This window comes from Somniosus microcephalus, chromosome 8 (assembly GCF_052327205.1).
Source record: "Somniosus microcephalus isolate GS21.2 chromosome 8, FLI_Smic_1.0, whole genome shotgun sequence".
Taxonomy (NCBI): domain Eukaryota; kingdom Metazoa; phylum Chordata; class Chondrichthyes; order Squaliformes; family Somniosidae; genus Somniosus; species Somniosus microcephalus.
In genome coordinates this window covers 222,371,332-222,384,745 of record NC_140994.1, presented here as the reverse complement: position 1 = coordinate 222,384,745, position 13,414 = coordinate 222,371,332, and positions in this window count along the sequence as shown.

Below are 13,414 nucleotides of genomic sequence, written 5' to 3'. Positions count from 1 at the left end.
ACTCTCTGTGTTTCCTGTATGAGGACACCCAAATCTCTCTGAACACCAACATTTAATAGATTCTCACCATTTAAAAAAATGTGTTATTCTATTCTTCCTACCAAAGTGAATTACCTCACATTTCCCCACATTATACTCCAGTCATCTTATTGCCCACTCACTTAACCTGTCTATATCCCTTTGCAGGCTCTTTGTGTCCTCATCACAGCTTACTTTCCCACCTAGCTTTGTATTGTCAGCAAACCTGGATACATTATACTTGGTCCCTTCATCTAAGTAATTAATATAGATTGTAAATAGCTGAGACTCAAGTACTGATCCTTGCAGCACCCCACTCGTTACAGCCTGCCAACCTGAAAATGACCCATTTATCCCTACTTTCTGTTTTCTGCCAGTTAACCAATCCTCTATCCATGCTATTATATTACCCCCAACCCCATGAGCCCTTATCTTCTGTAATAACCTTTTATGTGGCACCTTATCGAATGTCTTTTGGAAATCCAAATATACTACAACTACTGGTTCCCCTTTATCTACCCTGCTAGTATATCCTCAAAAAACTCTAACAAAATTGTCAAACACGAATTTCCTTTCATAAAACCATGCTGACTCAGTCTAATCATATTATGATTTTCTAAGTGCCCTGTTACCACTCCCTTACAGCGCCAGGGACCCGGGTTCGAATCCGGCCTCGGGTGACTGTCTGTGTGGAGTTTGCACATTCGCCCCATGTTTGCGTGGGTTTCCTCCGGGTGCTCCGGTTTCCTCCCACAGTCCAAAGATGTGCGGGTTAGGTTGATTGGCTATGATAAATTGACCCTTAGTGTTAGGGGGATTAAATACGTGGGGTTACGGGGATAGGGTGGGATATGTGTTGGTGTAGGGGTTACGGGGATCGGGTGGGATATGTGTCGGTGCAGGCTCGATGGGCCGAAATGGCCTCTATCTGCACTGTGGGGTTTCTGTGATTTCTGTGATTTTTCCGACGCCTGATGTCAGGCTAGCTGGCCTGTAGTTCCTTGTTTTCTCTCTCCCTCCATTCTTGAATAGCAGGGTTACATTTGCTACCTTCCAATCCACTGGGACTGTTCTAGAATTTAGGACATTTTGGGAGATCACAACCAATGCATCCACTATCTCAGCAGCCACCTCTTTTAGAACCCTAGGATGTAGGCCATCATGTCCAGAGGATTTGTTTGCTTTTAGTCCCATTAGTTTCTCAAGTAATTTTTCTCTACTGATCTTAATTAGTTTAAGTTACACACACTCATTAGCCCCTTGGTTCTCCATTATTTTTGATATGCTTTTTGTGTCTTCTACTGTGAAGACAGATACAAAATATTTTGCCTTGTACAATCATATCTTTTGCCATTTAATTTCTCCTCCCTTCCACCCTATCCCAGACCTTCACTTTTGTTCTTTCCTTCCCTCCCCCCTTTCCCTGCCTCTGCACTTGCTTAACTCCTATTATATCTCAAACTTTTTCCAGTTCTGATGAAAGGTAATCGACCTGAAACGTTAACACTGTTTCTCTCTCCATGGATGCTGCCTGACCTGCTGAGTATTTTCAGTATTTTCTGTTTATATTTCAGATTTCCGGCATCCGCAGTAGTTTGCTTTTGTATAAAATATTTGTTTAAGGTCTCTGCCATTTCCTTATTCCCCATTATAATTTCTCTTGTCTCAGTCTCTAAGGGACCAACACTTGCTTTTGCTACTCTCTTCCTTTTTACATACTTATAGAAGCTCTTACAATCTGTTTTTATATTCCTTGCTACTTTACTCTCATACTATATTCTATTTTCTCCCTTTTGATCAATTTTGGTAATTCTTGCTAGTTTCTAAAGCTCTCCCAATCCTTAGGCTTACTACTATTCGTCACTACATTATAAGACTCTTCTTTTACTCTAATGCTATCTTTAACTTGTTTAGTTAGCCACGAATGGACCACTTTTCCTGTGGAGGATATTTCTCAATGAAATGTACATTCGTTGAGAATTTTGGAATAATTCTTGAAATGTGTAATAGGACACTGATTTGTATAAATTCATGAGGCCCCCCTGCTTTAGGCAGGTGCCTCATACGCCTGAAGAAACCTGCAGGCCAGGTCAGAAATGGCGTGAAGTGATCGAGTTCTAAGCAGGTAAGCTGCCCATTTTTAATGGCCCACCTGCCTGTTTCCGTCCTTGGGTTAAAATGGGCCCCAGTGTGTGACATCTTAGGACAGGAAGTGTACAGATATGTAAAATGTTTACACATAGAAAGAGGAATATCCTATGACCATGTTAAGCATTTGTCCATCAATATCACCAGTGTTCATTCCTAGCCTCATTATTCAAACCAGCCAGAAGAATCTTTATGCTGAGGCTTGCCAAAAATTAAATGAAAATTCAAAAATAACATTTTATGTGAGTAGATCAGGGAGTTTTACACAATTACATTAAGCAACCACAGCAATGGATAGTGTATCCATTGTGATGTAATTATGAAAAGACAGCTTGAAGCTACCAGCAACATTGGACATTTTAATTTTTTACAGGCATGTAAAACTGTCCAATTATATTGTCCTAATCTGGCAACAAGATGAAAACTATAAATATCATCCAATGCATTGAAAATTATAATATATGTGGAGTAACTAAAGAATATTAAAATAAAATCATAAAGCTTTGATAGATTTGTCAGTAAATGTGGAAGAGCATTAATCAATCTGACTTTTTTGAACTGCTCGAGATTCAGAGTACTGTATTAGGTGGGGTGACTGTTGTTGGATAGAGGTCAGCTATTTGTAATGTTGTAAGTCATTATATTTCAATTACATCAGCAAAAGTTTCTAGTGTGTACTAAATGTTGCATGAAATAGTATCCAAGCTAATGTAAAAATAAAGTAGTCTACAAGAAAGGGCAAGAAACCTGCAGTGAAATGACATTTGATTGTATTTTGAGAAATTGGCAGGCTACTTCCTCCCTATCTGCTCAGCCACCACTTACATACATAAATGATTTTCTTCCTCCTTCAGTGTGTTTACCTTCCAGCTCCAATCCTCTCCCCTGGCATGCCATACATAATTCCCTCATCAAGAGGGCAGATGATGATTCAATACCACTGGTGTTCTGAAACAAACTCTTAGAAACAGAAAGTTTTGGTGGACTGACGCCCTTTGATTTTCCTCTCTTATCCTGGAGAAGTGCCTCACTATATCACTTTTGTGCCATGTGCCATACTCATCTGAAAGGGTAGTAGATGGCCTGATCCCAGACTTATTCTACTGTGTGATCATATGCTAGAAGGTATACAACGGTGGCCCAGCATGACTTTTCCTCCTGGCAAAGCAATTGGTCTCTGCCTGATACTTAGGTAGACGTACTGTAACAGACAGATGTTGTAGTAATTCTAAGGGTAGAAATTCTTCAGTGTACAACTTTTAATGAATTGGTTAACACATTTAAGTTTAACTTTTCTGTTCACCATGTTAACAAAGTTGTTAACACAAAGGAAATTCTACACCATAGTGTCCAAAATTCTCAGTCCATTAATCTCACTCTTAAGTATGCATTGTTCTGTATAGAGCTGATTCTGTGTTGAAGAGAACAGGTGCATAATTGGTGTAGAGGGAACATTGAATTGGGAGAACAAGCTGGCACCAATTTTTTCCTGGTCTGAAATTTTGCACTCTTCTATTTTTAGCGAGCTGAAAAGATTGTGGCAATTTCCTGCGTGAAACTCAGTGAGGTCTCAGAATGAATCCAGAAATATTTAAATGCATACCTAGTGCAATTCAGCAGTATTTGTGTTGGGTTTGCTCTTTTATCTTGATATACACTCATTTGGAATGAGACAAGGCAAGCTCCATGGGTGCAGGGGCCCTTAAATAGCCCTTGGAAGGGCTCTCTTTTTATAATGGTTGCTGTACATTTATAGCAAAATATTTTTGGCTAGTCATTTTTTATCCATATTTAGAACCATAGTTGTTTATAACACAGAAGGAAGCCATTCAGCTCAATGGCCTAGAAATTCAGTACAGCCACGTTCGGGGCGCTACAGTCGGGCGGCCGCTAAAGTTTGCGCCCGGCGCAAGTTCGCGCCACCTTCACCGATATTCAGTCGCGTCGCCCCAAGAGGTTGCTGCTGCGCTAAAACAGGCGATGCACAACTATCATTAGGCGCTAAGCCGGCGGTCCGGGGCGATACCCCCGAGGGCGGGCGCAGCGCAGGTGCGGCGAGTTGCTGATTGACGGCAGACACTCTGGCGCCGGTCAGCTCTTAAAGGGGCAGGGTGGACTTGTCTGGCTGCCATGCCCTGCGCACTGCAGCCCTGAAGCAAGGCCTGACCAATGCTGGTTCATCAGTTCTACGCCCTGGACCATGGGGAAGCCCGCTATTCTTCCAAATCCCATTGTACGCTCTTGCTGCTTGTCCAGGGTCATGGGGAAGGAGATGTACTGACGTCTCCTTCTGAAAAGGGCATTGTTCACCTGTCGGATGCAGCAATGTACCGCGAACTGGGAGATGTTGGCAATGTCCCCAGTAGCGGATTGGAAGGAGCCGGTGGCATAGAAGTTGAGAGCCACCGTCACCTTCACTGCCACCGACAGAGACGTCCTGCTCCTCAGCTGTGGCTGCAGGTCTCTGCGAAGCAGGTGGCAGATCTCAGTGACCACCTCCCTTCTGAATCGCAGCCTCCGAACACACTGCTCCTCAGACATGTTCAGATATGAGAACTGCTGGCGGTATACCCTGGGTGGGTAAGGCCTCCTGTGCCGACACCTGTTGGCCCTTCTCCGTCTGGCTATGACTGGCACTCTCTCACGGCGTCTCTGACCCCTTTGAATGCAATGCAGAAAGCCAACGTTTCCACCCATTGTAGCCCCATTACAGTATATGTGGCGACTCAAGGCTATGGCACTGAAAGTGAAATCCAAGTGCAAAGCTCTGGCCTGAAGCCAGAAGTACCTGTGCGAGCACTGAGTCAAAGCAGAAAGCTCTCTGCCTTTGTCTCTCACACAGAAGGATTGGCACAAAATGGCTGTCACTTATAATGCAGGAGGAGTCCCCTTTAAATAGCGCCCCCCGCACCCCGCAGCGACAGGGAACCGTTCCCCTCTACCAGTCGCTGGGGGCGCCAGGCGCAAAGAAGGGCGGCGCCACTGAAGTTCCGGTTTGGGGCGCACAAAGGGCGTTGCACGATGAAATGACGTCAGGATCTGCGCGAGCAGCTGAGCGCGCGCAATGACTTTGCGCCGACGCTAAATCTCTAGTGAAGTTGGGGAGAGGCGCAGATCGCGCTGCGCCCGGCCGCTAGCCGCCTATCGCCCAACATCTCCTCCTCCTAAGGCGCTACCGGCTGGCGCAAGCAACTGAATTTCTAGGCCATTGTGTCTTTGTAGGCCATTTGTTAGACAAATCCAAAGCTAAACCCACATCCCCATTTTTTCCATTCCCTTACAAGATGCAGTAGTCGCTACCTCAAGCAATCCTTATAGTAAAGCATCTCATGTACCACAACCCTCTCCATAAAGAAATGTATCCTAACATCTCTGTTCACTCTCTCAGTGGCAATTCTAAATTGATGACCCCACATAACTGACTCTACAACCTGAGAAAATAGTCTATTTACACTAACAAAACCCATTATAACTAACAGAAACATTTCTATTTCAGCTCCGTTTGGTGTACTCTGCTCCAAAGGAAACAATTTCTGTATTTCAACTTTTTCCTCATAACTATAATTTCCCATCCCTGGCTTCATTCTGGTGAATCAACACTGTACTCTTTTTTTAAATTCATTCCTGGGATGTGGGTGTCACTGGCAAGGCCAGCATTTATTGCCCATCCCTAATTTCCCTTGAGAAGGTGGTGGTGAGTCGTCTTATTCAACTGCTGCAGGCTGTGTGATGAAAGTACTTCTACAGCGCTGTTAGAGAGGGAGTTGCAAGATTTTGACCCAGCGACGATGCAGGATCAGTGATATATTCCCAAGTCAGGATGGTGTGTAACATAGAGGGGAACTTGCAGGTGATAGTGTTCCCAAGCGGCTGCTGCCCTTGTCCTTCTAAGTGGTAGCGGTCATGAGTTTGGGAGGTGCTATCGAAGAAGCCTTGGCGAGTTGCTGCAGTGCATCTTGTAGATGGTACATACTGCAGCCATGGTACACCGGTGGTGGAGGGAGTGAATGTTTAAGGTGGTGGATGGGGTGCCAATCAAGTGGGCTGCTTTGTCCTGGATGGTGTCGAGCTTCTTGAGTGTTGTTGGAGTTGCATTCATCCAGGCAAGTGGAGAGTATTCCATCACACTCCTTCCATGTGTCTTGTAGATTGAGGATAGGCTTTGGGGAGTCAAGAGGTGAGACACTTGCCACAGAATACCCAACCTCTGACCTGCTCTTGTAGCCACAGTATTTATGTGGTTGCTTCAGTTAAGTTTCTGGTCAATGGTGACCACCAGGAGGTTGATGGTGGGAGATTTGGTGATGGTAATAAGAACATAAGATCATTGCTTCTTGGGACACTGCCATCAGTACTGGGACGGGAGAGAGCTGTTCCGTTGGGACGGACTTCACTTGGCCAGTGCTGGGACTAGAGTCCTGGCGAATCGAATAACTAGGGCTGTAGAGAGGGCTTTAAACTAATTAGTGGGGGGGAGGTTTTAAGAGAGCGAAAAATTAAAATGACAGCGGAGAAGGCAATAGAACAAGGTAGCAGTGGGGGAATTAAAAACCACAGCGTGTCAGGAAGGGACAGAATGTATAATGATAAAGGTAAAGTAGTAAAAGGGGTAAAAGCAGGAATAAATTGTCAGAAAACATATTTGAAAGTTCTTTATCTGAATGCACGCAGCATTCATAACAAAATAGATGAGTTGACGGTAAAAATAACTACACATGGGTATGATCTGGTGGCCATTACGGAAACATGGCTGCAAGATGATCACGACGGGGAACTAAACATACAAGGGTATTTAACAATTAGGAAGGACATACAGGAAGGAAAGGGAGGTGGGGTTGCTATGTTAATCAAGGATGGAATCACTGCAATAGTCAGAAATGATATTGGGTCAAAGGATCAAGATAGTGAAACAGTTTGGGTGGAGATAAGAAATAATAAGGGTAAAAAGTCACTAGTGGGCGTAGTCTATAGGCCTCCTAACAGTTGCAACTCTGTTGGTTGGAGTATAAATCAGGAAATAGTTGGGGCTTGTAATAAGGGAACAGCTATAATCATGGGGGATTTTAACTTTCATATTGACTGGACTAATCAAATTGGGCATGGCAGCCTTGAGGAAGAGTTCATAGAGTGTATTAGGGATGGGTTCCTTGAGCAGTATGTAACTGAACCAACCAGGGGGCAGGCAATCTTAGATCTGGTCCTGTGTAATGAGACAGGATTAATAAAAAATGTCCTAGTAAAGGATCCCCTTGGAATGAGTGACCATAATATGGTTGAATTCCAAATTCAGTTTGAGGGTGAGAGAGTTGAATCTCAAACCAGCGTACTGAGCTTAAATAAAGGAGACTATGAAGGTATGAGAGTAGAATTGACTAAAGTGGACTGCAAAAACTGATTAAAGTGTAAGACGGTACAAGAGCAGTGGTCTACATTCATAAGAACATAAGAACATAAGAAATAGGAGCAGGAGTAGGCCAATCGGCCCCTCGAGCCTGCTCCGCCATTCAATAAGATCATGGCTGATCTGATCCTAACCGCCAATCCACTATCACAGAACCATCTCCTGAATCTAACAGAATTAGACACACGAAATAGGAGCAGGATCAGGCTACATGGCCCCTGGGCCCGCTCCGCTGCCCACAGGGCCATGACCGATCCGAACCTAGACTCATGTCCAAATTCCTGCCCGCTCCCCGTAACCCTTAATTCCCTTTACTTCTAGGAAACTGTCTATTTCTGTTTTAAATTTATGTAATAGAGAGTCATAGAGTAATACAGCACGGATAGAGGCCCTTCGGCCCATCGTGTTCGTGCCAGCCATCAAGCCCTGCCTAATCTAATCCCATATTCCAGCATTTGGCCCGTAGCCTTGTATGCTATGGCATTTCAAGTGCACATCCAAATGCTTCTTAAATGTTGTGAGGGTTTCTGCCTCCACAACCCTTTCAGGCAGTGAGTTCCAGACTCCAACCACCCTCTGGGTGAAAAAGTTATTTCTCAAATCCCCTCTAAACCTCCCGCCCTTTACCTTCAATCTATGCCCCCTAGTTATTGACCCCTCTACTAAGGGAAAAAGCTCCTCAGCATCCATCCTATCTGTGCCCCTCATAATTTCCAACAATGATGTAGCTTCTACAGCTTTTTGGGGCAGCATATTCCATGGACCTACCACCCTCTGAGTGAAGTAGTTCCTCCTCATCTCAGTTTTGAAAGAGCAGCCCCTTATTCTAAGACTATGCCCCCTAGTTCTAGTTTCACCCATCATCGGGAACATCTTCCCCGCATCCACCCGATCCGACCCCTTCACAATCTTATATGTTTCAATAAGATCGCCTCTCATTCTTCTGAACTCCAATGAGTAGAGTCCCAATCTACTCAACCTCTCCTCATATGTCCATCCCCTCATCCCCGGGATTAACCGAGTGAACCTTCTTTGTACTGACTCGAGAGCAAGTATGTCCTTTCTTAAGTATGGACACCAAGGCCTAGAATTTCGCTATCGCCGCGCCAGGTTTTTAGCGCCCGAAATTTAGCGCTCGCCCGGATTCCCGTAGCGCCCGCCTGAAATTCAGTTGCAGCGCCCCAAGAGGGAGGCGGGCGCTATTGCAGGGTTTGGCCGCCTCGCTTGGGGCGCTGAAAGTCAGTTTCAGGCGTCCAGCTGCCGCTGCGCCACCCGATGCGGTGCGGCAGGCTGGGGTACTGCAGGCCTCCTCCTTCTCTTAAGGAGGAGCTGCCTGCAGCCGTGAGATCACCGCTGGATTCCCCCGGCAAATGAGCCCGGCACCACGGAGAAGTGCCGGGCTCGCGGGGGTCAGACACCAATGCCGCGGGGGGGTGGTGTGGGAGTCCGGGGAGGAAGGAGCGGCCAAGCGGCCGCCGGTAAAGCGGACGGCCACACCTCCACCTTTACGCCCCAGCCTCTCGGAGCTGCAAGGCCCCGTTTTACAAACGCTCCTTGCGCCCGCTATGGGTGAGGCGGCGGCAAGTGAATTTGGGCGTTGGGCCGGCATCGCGTTGAAACTGGGGCGCTGCGCACACCGATGACGTCATCGGTGCCGGCGCAGCGCTACCGGCAATGCCACCATTTGCGCTACACTGAATTCCAGGCTACCAACAGCGCCAGCGCTAAAGACCTCTTTAGGCGCTAAGTGGGCGCTAACACCACTGAATTTCTAGGCCCAAAACTGTACGCAGTATTCCAGGTGCGGCCTCACCAATACCTTGTACAACTGAAGCAATACCTCCCTATTTTTATATTCTATCCCCCTAGCAATGAAAGCCAACATTCCATTGGCCTTCTTAATCACTTGCTGCACCTGCATACTAACCTTTTGAGTTTCGTGCACCAGGACCCCCAGATCCCTTTGTACTTCAGTACTTTCCAGTTTCTTGCCATTAAGATAATGACTTGCTCTACGATTTTTCCTGCCAAAGTGCATAACCTCACACTTTCCAGTATTGTATTCCATCTGCCAAATCTCTGCCCACTTACTTAGCCTGTCTATGTCCCCTTGCAGGTTTTTTATGTCCTCCTCACTCACTACTTTCCCTCCCATCTTAGTATCATCTGCAAACTTTGATATGTTACACTCGGTCCCCTCCTCCAAATCATTAATATAGATTGTAAAGAGTTGGGGACCCAGCACTGACCCCTGCGGAACACCACTAGTTACTGATTGCCAGTCTGAGAATGAACCATTTATCCCAACTCTCTGCCTTCTGTTAGATAGCCAATCCTCTATCCATGCCAGAATATTACCCCCAATCCCGTGATTTTTTATCTTGAGCAATAATCTTTTGTGTGGCACCTTGTCAAATGCCTTTTGGAAGTCTAAATACACTACGTCCACTGGTTCCCCTTTATCCACACTATACGTTACTTCCTCAAAGAACTCCAGCAAATTTGTCAAACATGACTTCCCCTTCATAAAACCATGCTGACTTTGTCCTATTAAATTATGATTATCCAAATGTCCTGTTACTGTCTCCTTAATAATGGAGTCCAAAATTTTACCTACCACAGATGTTAGGCTAACCGGTCTATAGTTTCCAGCCTTCTGTCTACTGCCCTTTTTAAATAAGGGTGTTACATTATCTCAAGGAGATATTTCACATCTTTCAAGATAAATATATTCCACTGAGGAAAAAGGGGAGTAAAAGAAAAGACAGCCATCCGTGGCTTAGTAAATAAAGGATAGTATCCGACTGAAAAAAAGGGCATATAATGTAGCCAAATCTAGTGGGAGGATAGAAGATTGGGAAGCATTTAAAAGCCAGCAAACAATAACTAAAAGATTAATTAAGAAAGGGAAGATGGATTATGAAAGTAAACAAGCAAAAAATATAAAAACAGATAGCAAGAGTTTCTACAGCTATATAAAAAGAAAAAGGGTGGCTGAAGTGAACATTGGTCCCTGAGAGGATGAGACTGGGAAACTAGTGGTGGGGAACATGGAGATGGCAAAGATGATGAACAAATATTTTGTATCAGTCTTTACAGTAGAGGACACTAAAAATATCCCAACACTGGACAAACAGGGGGCAATGGGGGGGAGGAGCTAAACACAATTAAAATCACTAAGGTGATGGTACTCAGTAAAATAATGGGATTTAAGGCGGATAAATCCCCCGGACCTGATGGCCTACATCCTAGGGTCTTGAGAGAAGTGGCGGTAGGGATTGTGGATGCATTGGTGATTATTTTCCAGAACTCCCTGGACTTAGGAAAGGTCCCGGCAGATTGGAAAACTGCTAATGTAACACCCTTATTTAAGAAGGGAAGTAGACAAAAAGCTGGAAACTATAGACCAGTTAGCCTAACATCTGTGGTTGGCAAAATGTTAGAGTCCATTATTAAGGAAACAGTAACAGAGCATTTGGATAAACATAATTTAATAGGACAGAGTCAGCATGGTTTTATGAAGGGGAAGTCATGTTTGACAAATTTGCTCGAATTCTTTGAGGACGTAACATACAGGGTGAATAAAGGGGAACCAGTGGATGTAGTGTATTTGGACTTCCAAAAGGCATTTGACAAGGTTCCACACAAAAGATTATTGATCAAGATAAGAAATCACGGGATTGGGGGTAATACACTGGCATGGGTGGAAGATTGGCTATCTAACAGAAAACAAAGAGTTGGGATAAATGGTTCGTTCTCGGGTTGGCAATCAGTAACTAGTGGTGTTCCGCAGGGGTCAGTGCTGGGACCCCAACTCTTTACAATCTATATTAACGATTTGGAGGAAGGGACCGAGTGCAACATATCCAAGTTTGCCGATGATACAAAGATGGGAGGGAAAGCAGTGAGTGAGGAGGACATAAAAAACCTGCAAAAGGACATAGACAGGCTAAGTGAGTGGGCAGAGATTTGGCAGATGGAATATAATATTGGAAAGTGTGAGGTTATGCACTTTGGCAGAAAAAATCAAAGAGCAAGTTATTATCTAAATGGAGAGAAACTGCAAAGTGCTACAGTACAAAGGGATCTGGGGGTCCTGGTGCATGAAACACAAAAAGTTAGTATGCAGGTGCAGCAGGTGATCAGGAAGGCCAATGGAATCTTGGCTTTTATTGTAAGGGGGATGGAGTATAAAAACAGGGAAGTCTTGCTGCAGTTATATAGGGTATTGGTGAGGCCACACCTGGAATACTGCGTGCAGTTTTGGTTTCCATATTTAAGAAGATATACTTGCTCTCGAGGCGGGTCAGAGAAGGTTCACTCGGTTGATTCCGGAGATGAGGGGGTTGACGTTTGAGAAAAGGTTAAGTAGGTTGGGCCTCTACTCATTGGAGTTCAGAAGAATGAGAGGCGGTCTTATCGAAACATATAAGATTGTGAGGGGGCTTGATCAGGTGGATGCGGTGAGGATGTTTCCATTGATGGGTGAGACTAGAACTCGGGGGCATAATCTTAGAATAAGGGGCTGCCCTATCAAAACTGAGATGAGGAGAAACTTCTTCACTCAGAGGATAGTAAATCTATGGAATTTGCTACCCCAGAGAGCTGTGGAAGCTGCAACATTAAATAAATTTAAAATGGAGATAGAAAGTTTCCTAGCAGATAAGGGAATTAGGGGTTACGGGGAGAGGGCAGGGAAGTGGACGTGAGTCTAGATTCGGATCAGCCATGATCCTATTGAATGGCAGAGCAGGCCCGAGGGGCCATATGGCCTACTCCTGCTCCTACTTCTTATTGTCCATTTCTGGACCAAGGCTATAATGAGGTCTGGAGCTGAGTGATCCTGGCGGAACCCAAACTGAGCATCGGTGAGCAGGTTATTGGTGAGTAAGCACTGCTTGAAAGCATTGTCAACGGCACCTGTCAGCCATGGCTCAGTTAGTAGCACCCTCACCTTCTGAGTCGGAAGGTTGAGGGTTCAAGTCCCACTCCAGGGACTTGAGCACATAAATCTAAGCTGACACTCCAGTGCAGTGCTGAGGGAGTGCTGCACTTTCTGAGGGTGCCGTCTTTCAGATGAGACGTTAAACCGAGGCCCCGTCTGCTCTCTCAGGTGGACGTAAAAGATCCCATGGCACTATTTCGAAGAAGAGCAGTGGAGTTATCCCCAGTGTCTTGTCCAATATATATCCATCAATCAGCTTAACAAAAACAGATTATCTGGTCATTATCACATTGCTGTTTGTGAGAGCTTGCTGAGCGCAAATTGGTTGTCACATTACAACAGTGACTACACTCTAAAAAGTACTTCATTGGCTGTAAAGTGCTTTGAGACGTCCGGTGGCCATGAAAGTTTCCATATCAATGCAAGTCTTTGTTTCTTTCTTTCCATCACTTTGCTGATGATTGAGAGTAGACTGATGGGGCGGTAATTGGCTAGATTGGATTTATCCTGTTTTTTGTGGGCAGGACATACTTCGGTAGTTTTCCACATTGTTGGGTAGATGCCAGTGTTGTAGCTGTACTGGAAAAGCTTGGCTAGAGGCACGGCTAGTTCTGGAGCACAAGTCTTCAGCACAAGAGCCAGGATGTTGTCGGGGCCCACAGCCTTTGCTGTACCCAGTGCGCTCAGCCGTTTCTTGATATCACGTGGAGTGAATCAAATTGGCTGAAGACTGGCTTCTGCGGTGGTGTGGACCTCAGGAGGAGACTGATTTGGATCATCCACTCGGCACTTCTGGCTGAAGATGGTTGCAAACACTTCAACCTTGTCTTTTGCACTCGCGTGCTGGGCTCCACCATCATTGAGGATGGGGATATTTATGGAGCCTCCTGCTCCTGTTAGTT